This window comes from Aquarana catesbeiana, linkage group LG01, assembly GCF_042186555.1.
Source record: "Aquarana catesbeiana isolate 2022-GZ linkage group LG01, ASM4218655v1, whole genome shotgun sequence".
NCBI classification, from domain to species: Eukaryota; Metazoa; Chordata; class Amphibia; order Anura; family Ranidae; genus Aquarana; species Aquarana catesbeiana.
The window spans coordinates 926,509,705-926,522,498 of record NC_133324.1 but is presented as its reverse complement, the minus strand read 5'-3'; the positions used below and the strand labels follow the sequence as shown (position 1 = coordinate 926,522,498).

Sequence of the window (12,794 nt, the reverse complement as noted above, 5' to 3'; positions counted from 1 at the left end):
AACAGGTGGGATCTTAAGTGCAACATCAAATAATTGCAATGACGAGTTTTTTAACATACTTCTTTCAATAGGTTTCATTTCAAACCGAAATCAGTAATAATAACAATAATAATAAATAAATAAATATATAAAATAAGGAATAATATTATAAATAAATACAAAACAACAAAACTTTTATATTATTTTTTTATATATATATATATAACCAGACCCCTATGGTATCCACTGCAAAAAGACATCATCATTATCTGGGGTCAAGGGGACCTATGCATAATTACGAACCCTTATTTATCACCTGTGTGTCTACATTACATTTTCCTGAGTTTAGAACAGTGTTTCTCACTTTTTTCTCACCTTTTTTTTTTTTTCCACTTTTCTACAGCTTCTAGACGACCATACAAAAAGTCCCCCACAATGCTCTAAGGAAATGCCCTTACTTAAGAGACACACACACACATATACATATATATATATATATATATATATATATATATATATATATATATATATATTATACATATATACACACACACACACACAGTATCTCACAAAAGTGAGTACACCCCTCACATTTTTGTAAATATTTTATTCTATCTTTTCATGTGACAACGCTGAAGAAATGACACTTTGCTACAATGTAAAGTAGTGAGTGTACAGCTTGTATAACAGTGTAAATTTGCTGTCACCTCAAAATATCTCAACACACAGCCATTAATGTCTAAACCGCTGGCAACAAAAGTGAGTACACCCCTAAGTGAAAATGTCCAAATTGGGCCCAAAGTGTCAATATTTTGTGTGGTCACCATTATTTTCCAGCACTGCCTTAACCCTCTTGGGCATGGAGTTCACCAGAGCTTCACAGGGTGCCACTGGAGTCCTCTTCCACTCGTCCATGACGACATCACGTATGTTAGAGACCCTGCGCTCCTCCACCTTCCGTTTGAGGATGCCCCACAGATGCTCAATAGGGTTTAGGTCTGGAGACATGTTTGGCCAGTCCATCACCTTTACCCTCAGCTTCTTTAGCAAGGCAGTGGTCATGGACATGGTTCCAGTAATCCATGTCCTTAGTCTGCTTGTCTTCAGCAAACTGTCTGTGGGCTTTCTTGTGCATCATCTTTAGAAGAGGCTTCCTTCTGCGACGACAGCTATGCAGACTAATTTGATGCAGTGTGCGGCGTATGGTCTGAGCACTGACAGGCTGACCCCCCACCCCTTCAACCTCTGCAGCAATACTGGCAGCACTCATACTTCTATTTCCCAACAACATCCTCTGGATATGACGCCGAGCACCAGTGTGCTCAACAGAAGTGGAACCTGTCTTGTTAAACCGCTGTATGGTCTTGGCCACCATGCTGCAGCTCAGTTTCAGGGTCTTGGCAACCTTCTTATAGCCTAGGCCATCTTTATGAAGAGCAACAATTATTTTTTTCAGATCCTCAGAGAGTTCTTTGCCATGAGGTGCCATGTTGCACTTCCAGTGACTAGTATGAGAAAGTGAGAGCGATAACACCAAATTTAACACACCTGCTCCCCATTCACGCCCGAGACCTTGTAACACTAACAAGTCACATGACACCGGAGAGGGAAAATGGCTAATTGGGCCCAATTTGGACATTTTCACTTAGGGGTGTACTTACTTTTGTTGCCAGCGGGTTAGACATTAATGGCTGTGTGTTGAGTTATTTTGAGGGGACAGCAAATTTACACTGTTATACAAGCTGTACACTCACTACTTTACATTGTAGAAAGTGTAATTTCTTCAGTGTTGTCACATGAAAAGATATAATAAAATATTTACAAAAATGTGAGCGGTGTACTCACTTTTGTGAGATACTGTATATTCCTTCATACACCTGAATGGAGCCTGTTAAAAAGAAGAAAAAATAAATATATATGTGTGTGTATATATATATATATATATATATATATATATATATATATATATATATATATATATATACACACACGCACACACACACACACACACATATATATTATATTTTTTATTTTTTTTCCTTCAAATGAAATTCAAATTGTTCAAATTGAACTATTTGGCACTTTGAATTTGTATTTTTAATAGTAATCAAAAAATTCATGAATTCTATAATTTGCCACTCTGATATTTTTTCATTTTTGCCTTTTTTCCTCTGTTCTTTTATGACACATTGCTACAAGAAGCAACATAAGAACTTCAATTTAAAAAATCTCTATAGCAGTGAACAGATTTTTGTAAAGTAGGCCTCACCCTCTGTACATTATTAGCATGAATTGGTTTGTAAGATTTTAGACATTTTTGTATGTTTTTATTTTACTATTACCATTCACTGATTTTCAACTTTGGGTCCCAACAGCCATTTTATTTTAATTGTACTATTACCATTCACAGAGTTTCAACTTTGGGTCCTAACAGATTGCAGCTGAGAAAATTTAAAATTAATCTCTAGGATTACCAGCATTACAAATTGTATTGTATAAAAAAAAAAAAAAAAAAAAAAAAAAAAAGCCTTCTACATTCACTTAATAAAGGGCTGGAAAGGAAATTCAAACATATTTCTATGAAATGTACACCAAGGCGTGTGGCTTTTAGCTCTTATCATCAAAACTAGACATTTATGGTTATAATAATAATAATATTACAATTGTTATGATGGTATTAATATCAACGTCTGGAAAGCAGTAAAGCGCAACTACAGAAATAAATCACACCACTACCTGAAAAAAAAAAAAATCTGTAATAAATATAAATTTACATATAACTTTTATGCTATGTCCAACTAAAATTATGTCAAACTATATAAATATTCTGTAATAAGTCTGTTGCTAGTGAACATAATAAATCATACGATAAGCCCAGATCAACTAAACACACCCACAATACCAACTGTGTTTCGAAATAATACTTTTTGCAAAGTTTATGGAAAAAAAATTTTGTTTAATATAAAAAAAAAAGTTTTCCAAAAACGTTTTGTTTAATATAAACAAAAAAGTTTTCCAAAAACTTTCCGAAAAGTATTAACATTCGAAACACAGTTGCTATTGTGGGTTTGATTAGTTGATCTTAAAAAAAAAAAAAAAAAAGAACATAAAAAATTAATTTTTGCTGATTAAGCGATTTTTATTTCTAAACTTAAACTAAACCCGGCCGAAAACAGCTGGGTAGTAAGAAATGTATTTTTTTTTATTTAAAAAAAAAAAAGAAGGAAAAAAAAAAAAAAAAAAGGAGTGTTATCCAGGTTTCTTTTTAAAGTTTGTAGCTGGAATCAAAAAGTTAAAAGAAAATCTTTTGTGTTGCTTTCATTTAGTTCACATTTGTGTTAGATGTTTTTTTACAACACAATACGATGGAAACCCCAATTTCTGCAGATATCAGTACCTTTAACCTATCAGCAGGCAAATAACAGGATTGGATGTGATCTATGAATGAAGTATAAACCCCCCTTTAATTTTAATTAACATTATTTATTTGTTTATTAGGCCCAGCCCACACTTAAATGTTTTTTAGCTTGTAGCCCGAAGCTCAAAAATGCTCAACAAGTAAAAACTGATTTAGTTTCAGTAGCCCTTGGTCACGTCTGAGCGTCCTGTCGCTTGTAGCAAAAAGCCTGTCGATCAACAAAGTACATGGGCTACTTTTCGGGCAGAATTTGCATTTTTGTTTCCATAGACTTCAATGGAAACGCCTAAAAAGCGCGTCATGAGCTTTTTTCAAGCGTTGATTGAAACATTTTGTTGCACGTTTTCTGTTCAAACAGCAGCTCTCCGTCCCTTTTTCAGCAGCTCTCCACCCCTTTTTAACTATCTCTCCACCCCTTTTCAATAGCTCTCTGCCCCTTTTTTATCTGCTCTCCACCCCTTTTTAACTATTTCTCCACCCTTTTTCAATAGCTCTCCACCCCTTTTTTAGCAGATCTCCACCCCTTTTTTAGCAGATCTCCACCCCTTTTTCATCAGCTCTCCGTCCCTTTTCAGCAGCTCTCCGTCCCTTTTTAACTATCTCTCCACCCTTTATCAGCAGCTCTCCGCCCCTTTTTCAGCAGCTCTAGGCCCCTTTTTCACTAGCTCTTCATCCCTTTTTCAGCAGCTCTCTGCCCCTTTTTCAGCAGCTCTCCACCCCTTTCTAACTATCTCTCCACCCTTTTTCAGCAGCTCTCCGCCCCTTTTTCAGCAGCTCTCTGCCCCTTTTTCAGCAGCTCTTCACCCTTTTTCAGCAGCTCTCCGCCCCTTTTTCAATAGCTCTCCACCCCTTTTTCAGCAGCTCTCCACCCTTTTTTCAATAGCTCTCCACCCTTTTTTCAATAGCTCTCCACCCTTTTTTCAATAGCTCTCCATCCCTTTTCAGCAGCTCTCTGTCCCTTTTTAACTATCTCTCCATCCTTTTTCAATAGCTCTCTGCCCCTTTTTTATCTGCTCTCCACCCCTTTTTAACTATTTCTCCACCCTTTTTCAATAGCTCTCCGCCCCTTTTTTACTTGCTCTTCACCCTTTTTCAGCAGCTATCTGCACCTTATTCAATAGCTCTCCGCCCTTTTTTTTAGCAGCTCTCCACTCCTTTTCCATTAGTTCTCCACACCTTTTTCATCAGCTCTCCACCCCTTTTTAGCAGCTTTCCGCCCCTTTTTAACTATCTCTCCACCCTTTATCAGCAGCTCTCCGCCCCTTTTTCAGCAGCTCTAGGCCCCTTTTTCACTAGCTCTTCATCCCTTTTTCAGCAGCTCTCTGCCCCTTTTTCAGCAGCTCTCCACCCCTTTCTAACTATCTCTCCACCCTTTTTCAGCAGCTCTCCGCCCCTTTTTCAGCAGCTCTCTGCCCCTTTTTCAGCAGCTCTTCACCCTTTTTCAGCAGCTCTCCGCCCCTTTTTCAATAGCTCTCCACCCCTTTTTCAGCAGCTCTCCACCCTTTTTTCAATAGCTCTCCACCCTTTTTTCAATAGCTCTCCACCCTTTTTTCAATAGCTCTCCATCCCTTTTCAGCAGCTCTCTGTCCCTTTTTAACTATCTCTCCATCCTTTTTCAATAGCTCTCTGCCCCTTTTTTATCTGCTCTCCACCCCTTTTTAACTATTTCTCCACCCTTTTTCAATAGCTCTCCGCCCCTTTTTTACTTGCTCTTCACCCTTTTTCAGCAGCTATCTGCACCTTATTCAATAGCTCTCCGCCCTTTTTTTTAGCAGCTCTCCACTCCTTTTCCATTAGTTCTCCACACCTTTTTCATCAGCTCTCCACCCCTTTTTAGCAGCTTTCCGCCCCTTTTTAACTATCTCTCCACCCTTTTTTAACAGCTCTCCGCCCCTTTTTTAGCAGCTCTCCGCCACTTTTTCAGCAGCTTTCTTATTCAGCAGCTCTCCGCCCCTTTTTTAGCAGCTCTCCGCCCCTTTTTCAGTTGAAAAACGACTGACAAAAGTTGCAAAAACTGCTCCAAAAAACGCTTGAAAAACATGGCACATGTAACCTTACAGGTACTTATATAATGCTGACAACTTACACAGCGCTGCATGAGAAATGTTGCACAAAGTGTTCAGGGCCATACACATAGAGATTTGTGATGGGCTCGGGCGTGTTCACCGAGAGAGAGGAGACTGAGTAAATGCTTCCTCTTGCCTACAGCAGACTGATGACATCATTTTGGCCTAGGCAAAGCCCCCTGGACTCGAGTACTGTACGTTTTTATAAAGGTGTTATATATTTGTTTTTGTTTTTTTTTTTTTATTTGATACAGTTGTAGGCTATGACATATTAGGAATTCATTAGTGCAGATTTGTAAAAATACTAAAAAGACCACCTAAAGGGTTAGTTGCCTATTTCAGATATTTTGAAAAGGTGAGCTAACACCCTACACCAGTGATGGCAAACCTTGGCACCCCAGATGTTTTGGCACCACATTTCCCATGATGTTTAATTACACTGCAGAGTGCAAGAGCATCATGGGAAATTCAGTTCCAAAACATCTGGGATGCCATCACTGGCCTACACCTTCCCCAGTTACTGCTGTACTTACAGTGCCTTGAAAAAGTATTCACACCCCTTGAAATCTTGTCATGTTACAACCAAAACGTAAATGTATATTATTGGGATTTTATGTGATAGACCAACACAAAGTGGCACATAATTGTGAAGTGGAAGGAAAATGATAAATGGTTTTCAAATTTTTTTACAAATAAATATGTGAAAAGTGTGGGGTACATTTGTATTCAGCCCCCCGGAGTCAATACTTTGTAGAACCTCCTTTCACTGCAATTACAGCTGCAAGTCTTTTTGGGGATGTCTCTACCAGCTTTGCACATCTAGAGAGTGACATTTTTGCCCATTCTTCTTTGCAAAATAGTTCAAGCTCTGTCAGATTGGATAGAGAGCGTCTGTGAATAGCAATTTTCAAGTCTTGCCACAGATTCTCAATTGGATTTAGGTCTGGACTTTGACTGGGCCATTCTAACACATGAATATGCTTTGATCTAAACCATTCCATTGTAGCTCTGGCTGTATGTTTAGGGTCGTTGTCCTGCTGGAAGGTGAACCTCCGCCCCAGTCTCAAGTCTTTTGCAGACAATAAGGCTAACTTCACACTGGCATTAGGAGCAGGTGTTTGAGAGGCGTTAAAAACGCCCCTCAAATGCCTATGCACAAGATATTGTAAACAGCCCATCGTATTGTTCACACTAAGCGTTAGTGTCGCGTTGCTTCAAAATTTAAGCCTCATGTTGAGTCAGGAGGCGTTTGAAGCCTTTCAACACCTACCATTTAAGTCTATGGCAACACTCCGCAAATGCTCTGGTAGGCGTTTTTGGTGTGGTTGCAGCGCGTTAAAATTTGTTTATTTCCGTCACTTTCCATTATGGAGCAGTTTTAACGCGCCCCGACGCTTATCAAACGCTACAAAACCGTGCATAGGGCGTTTAGGGAGAGTTTTTAAAGCCCCATTCTAAAGCTCATTGGCGCCTGTCTGACGCCCATACTAATGCCATACAAACGCTATAGGAGTGTTTGTTGAGCGTCAGAAATTTAGTCAAGTGTGAACAAGCCCTAACAGGTTTTCTTCTAAGATTGCCCTGTATTCGGCTCCACCCATCTTCCCATCAACTCTGACCAGCTTCCCTGTCCCTGCTGAAGAAAGTCATCCCCACAACATGATGCTGCCACCACCATGTTTCACGGTGGGGATGGTGTGTTCAGGGTGATGTGCAGTGTTAGTTTTCCATAAAGACATGGATGAGCAACTTTGGCATGGAGGAACTTGACTGGCCTGCACAAAGTTCTGACCTCAACCTGATAGAACACCTTTGGGATGAATTAGAGCGGAGACTGCGAACCAGGACTACTCTCCAACATCAGTGCCTGACCTCACAAATGCACTTCTGGAAGAATGGTCAAACATTCCCATAGACACACTCCTAAACCTTGTGGACAGCCTTCCCAGAAGAGTTGAAGCTGTTATAGCTGCAAAGGATGGGCCAACTCAATATTGAACCCTACGGACTAAGACTGGGGTGCCATTAAATTTCATGTGCGTGTAAAGGCAGGTGTCCCAATACTTTTGACAATATAGTGTACTTTAAAACAACTTGTAATAATACACGTGCTCCTAAAAGTTGGCTGAAGCAAATGCGTTCTTTAAATTAAAAGCTTAAAAGCTTAGTGCTGGCACCTCCACGACTTCCAATCACTTTACAATTTGTAAATTTGTAATTTGTAAAGGGAAAAGGAATGAAGCTCTGCCTAGATACAGTGTCCTTGTCCCTTTAACCGTCCGATGAAATGTACTTTCTAGATTGTATGAAAAAAAAAAAAAAAAAAAGCAGATAAATCTTGTGTGCTGCAGTTCTCTGTGCTGTGGCACAGCAGCCGCGCGGGGAATTCCCTTTTACCCGTGGAGTTTTTCTGGTGAGGAAATGGTTTACCAACTGACACTTTATCACCGAGAGAGAGCTTCCTTTAAGTGCAAAAACAGTGTGCTTTGTACATGATCACAAGAGGTCTGCACTGATCTCGCCGTCTTCCTGTGTACACTCTGCATGCCGGCTCTGCTTTTCTCATCGTTCAAAGAAAAAAAGAAAAAAAAAATCTACATTTTTTTTTTTCTAAATTAAAAGAATATTTTGTATGGAAGACAAGCGAACAGAAGTGTCTATATAGGCGAGATGTACAAATATCTCTGCACATTGGTAGCTAACCACAATGTAACCGTTTCTAAATCTTTATGCACCGTGCAATGTAAATGCAATGCATGTCAATTGTACAACGCATATAGTATATATTTAAAGTCCACCATAAAATGAATAAATACCGTATTTATCAGCATATAACACACACCTTAACTAAGATAGAAGTTTCAGAAAAAATCCTTAAATTTTAAAATAAGAGTCAGTGCTCTGCAGCCTCACCAGTGCCCATCAATGCAGCCTGATCTATGCCCATCTGCAGCCTCTAAAGTGCCCATTATTGCAGCCTGTTTAGTGCCTATCTGCAGCCTCTAACATGCCCATCTGCAGCCTCTAATGTGCCCATTATTGCAGCCTCTAACATGCCCATCTGCAGCCTCCAACATGCCCATCTGCAGCCTCTAACATGCCCATCTGCAGCCTCTAACATGCCCATCTGCAGCCTCTAATGTGCCCATTTTTGCAGCCTCTAACATGCCCATCTGCAGCCTCCAATATGCCCATTATTGCAGCCTCTAATATGCCCATTATTGCAGCCTCTAACATGCCCATCTGCAGCCACTAACATGCCCATCTGCAGCCTCTAATGTGCCCATTTTTGCAGCCTCTAATCTGCCCATTATTGCAGCCTCTAATCTGCCCATCTGCAGCCTCTAATCAGCCCATTATTGCAGCCTCTAATCTGCCCATCTGCAGCCTCCAACATGCCCATCTGCAGCCTCTAACATGCCCATCTGCAGTCTCTAATGTGCCCATTTTTGCAGCCTCTAACATGCCCATCTGCAGCCTCCAATATGCCCATTATTGCAGCCTCTAATATGCCCATTATTGCAGCCTCTAACATGCCCATCTGCCGCCACTAACATGCCCATCTGCAGCCTCTAATGTGCCCATTTTTGCAGCCTCTAATCTGCCCATTATTGCAGCCTCTAATCTGCCCATCTGCAGCCTCTAATCCGCCCATTATTGCAGCCTCTAATCTGCCCATTATTGCAGCCTCTAATCTGCCCATCTGCAGCCTCTAATCTGCCCATTATTGCAGCCTCTAACATGCCCATCTGCAGCCTCTAATATGCCCATTTTTGCAGCCTCTAACATGCCCATCTGCAGCCTCCAATATGCCCATTTTTGCAGCCTCTAACATGCCCATCTGCAGCCTCCAATATGCCCATTTTTGCAGCCTCTAACATGCCCATCTGCAGCCTCCAATATGCCCATTATTGCAGCCTCTAACATGCCCATCTGCAGCCTCTAACATGCCCATCTGCAGCCTCTAATGTGCCCATTATTGCAGCCTCTAATCTGCCCATTATTGCAGCCTCTAATCTGCCCATCTGCAGCCTCTAATCCGCCCATTATTGCAGCCTCTAATCTGCCCATCTGCAGCCTCTAATCCGCCCATTATTGCAGCCTCTAATCTGCCCATTATTGCAGCCTCTAATCTGCCCATCTGCAGCCTCTAATCCGCCCATTATTGCAGCCTCTAATCTGCCCATCTGCAGCCTCTAATCTGCCCATTATTGCAGCCTCTAACATGCCCATCTGCAGCCTCTAATATGCCCATTTTTGCAGCCTCTAACATGCCCATCTGCAGCCTCCAATATGCCCATTTTTGCAGCCTCTAACATGCCCATCTGCAGCCTCCAATATGCCCATTATTGCAGCCTCTAATATGCCCATTATTGCAGCCTCTAACATGCCCATCTGCAGCCTCTAACATGCCCATCTGCAGCCTCTAATGTGCCCATTATTGCAGCCTGTTTAGTGCCCATCTGCAGCCTCTAACATGCCCATCTGCAGCCTCGAATGTGCCCATTATTGCAGCCTCTAACATGCCCATCTGCAGCCTCTAGCATGCCCATGATTGCAGCCCATTTAGTATACATCTACAGACTCGCCTTTGCAGATGATCGCAGCCGCGCCAGTGCTGGATGACACAGATCCACGATCTCCTGTGTATCCGGCGCTCAGTCACTTACAGTCCCGCCCGGCTCATTTGATGGACAGAACAGTGGTCCAATGCCGGGCCAGGGGGGGCGGGACTATGTGTGACAGCGCCGGATACACAGGAGATCATGGCTCTGTGTTATCCAGTGGTGCTCATCCCCTCCTTCCACTCCGAGTAGCTGGTATTGGCGTATAACACGCGCACATGATTTCCACCTGATTTTCAGGGGTAAAAAGTGCGTGTTATACGCCGATGAATACGGTAAATGCACATTTTTTTGCAGGAACAAAAAAAAAAAAGTGCATTTATTCTTTTTTTTCCCCATAGGAGCCTGCAAAACCTTTGCACCCGCGACCAATGAATAGGTGCAATGCCAGACTCATGCCGACTCTTTCTCCAGCTATCTGTCCATACCAAGGTACAGGCTTTCCGTTGGAGAGTTGGAGGAAGTGCCAGTGGAGAACTACAAGTCCATCTGCAGTGAAGACAGACGGGACTTGTCGTTCATTCATTCACAAAATAGAATGACAATCTTGTGAGGGCGGAGCCACGCCAATTTCAAAAGTAATAGTTGCTGGGGGGGGAGAAGAACCCCTGCATGCTGACATAGGGGATGGGCAGTATGGAAACAGGGGGTCCCATTTGTACTGTGTTGTAGGGTACATCTTAAATATAGGTGTAACATGTATAGAGGGAAAATTAATTATTTGATCCTCTGCAGATTTTGTAGGTTTGCCTACTTACGAATAAATGAAGGGTCTATTATTTTTATCATAGGTGTATTTTAAATGATAGAGACAGAATATCAACCAAAGACCCAGAAAAAAAACACATGATACAAATGGCTCCCACAGATTGGCTACAGTAGGTGCTCATGTGGTACACAGATTAGTACTGTCAATTTAAGAAGGTGCTCCTAACGACGACTCGTTATGTGTATAAAAGACAACTGTCCACAGAATCTCTTTCTTCCAATCAAACCTCACCATCATGGGCAAGACCAAAGAGCTGTCAAAGGATGTCAGGGACAATATTGTAGACCTGCACAAGGCTGGAATGGGCTTTAAGACAATCAGCAAGAAGCTTAGTAAGAAGGAGACAACTGTTGGAGCGATTAATCACAAATGGAAGAAATGCAAAATAACCATCAATCTCGCTCGGTCTGGAACTCCATGCACGATTTCGCCTCATGGGGTAAGGATGATCATGAGAAGAGTGAGGGATCAAACACTGATCAAGATCCAATTGAAGGAAGCAGGAAATATGTCCCATGAAGAAACCTCAGGAATGGAAGGGCCTGAACTCACACCAAGTAAAGTACGCTTTCCACATTCCATGATTAGACCTTGCAATGAGGATTACCGGAATGCCCTGCATTTCAATCATGCAGAGCAGAGGAGAAATAGGTTTCTGGGAAGAAAAGACATAGATCAAGGTGTACTGATCGCAGGTAGCCACCAGAGCATCCACTGCTTTGTGCTTACTGCACTGTGTAAATACATGCCCAGTTTGTTTTTGAACCTGGAGACCAGGTGGTTCACATCCAGTGCCCCCCACCTGTGGCACAGGTCCTCGAACACGTCCAGGTTTTAAAATCCAGATGCTGCCGACTAAGGTACCCTGTCTGCCTACCCCCCCGAAACGTACACTGCTGACAAGGCTGAAATATCTGCCTAGCACAGGATCCAGTCTACCTCTCTTTTGCCGTAACAAGACTTTTGGTTTCTCCCTGAATATTCTGGGTCAGATGACCCTCCAGCAGCCCAAAGCTGAGGGGAAAAATCCCTGGAGCTCCAAGATGTTGTCAAAAGACAAGATTAAGTTTAAGATATCCTATGCCCCTCAATGGACAAGAAAGAAATGCAAATTATGCTATAAACATTATACAAAAAAAATAAACTTTTGTCTTGAATTTCTCCTGAAAAATATCACAGCTCTTTCTGTGCCTAACCTTATTCTGTAGCCTCATAGCTGTATACTTGTAATGCAAGACCATCAAACACAGTGCCACATCTGACTGCTACAGTGTTAATTTTGGCATCAAATTTCGATTTAGTTTTAGTCGTATTTTAGTCATCTGCAATTGTTTTAGTTGCATTTAGTTGACTAAGATGTCCTACATTTTAGTCGACTAAAATCTCCTGTACATTTTAGTCAACTAAAATTTCCCATACTTTTTTACGCTATGAGGAGCCTGTTCTCCATTTTTTCCTCTTTTTCCTGCCACTGATTTTTTTCCATCAGAACCACCAACTATCGCAAGGAGGGGATATTGGGAGCCGGCGGGAGGATTATCCATGGTCACGGAGACCACCCAAGCCTTTATTGAGCGCCTTTGTGTTATATGACAAGGAGGGTGTCAGAAAAGACAGAAGTACAGTTAAATCACACTTGTTTAATAATAAAAAAAGGTAAACAGAGTAAACGTAGTCAAAACATAGCCAGAGTTCAGGAACCGGAACGAATAGTCAGATAAGCCAAAACATCAGGGAGCCAGAGAACAACGTAGTAGAACAGCAAGCAGGATCTGGAGCCAGAAGGAATGTCAGCCAAGCAAGTCTTTAACAGGAACACAGGAGAGCGTCTCTAGAGATGTGACCAAGGCAAAGGCCGAGATCATCTGGGCTGGATGGCTTAAGTAGGCAGGACTGACAAGCAGGATATCATCAACAGGTGAGTCACTGTGGAGAGA

The 12,794-nt window shown here is 41.7% G+C and overlaps 1 protein-coding gene across 1 annotated transcript in view; it reads right to left on the bottom strand.

Annotated features, from left to right (window-relative positions):
• Nucleotides 1–12,794, bottom strand: part of DDRGK1 (DDRGK domain containing 1) — a 130,858-nt gene that overhangs the window by 46,564 nt on the left and 71,500 nt on the right. The window lies entirely within an intron of this gene.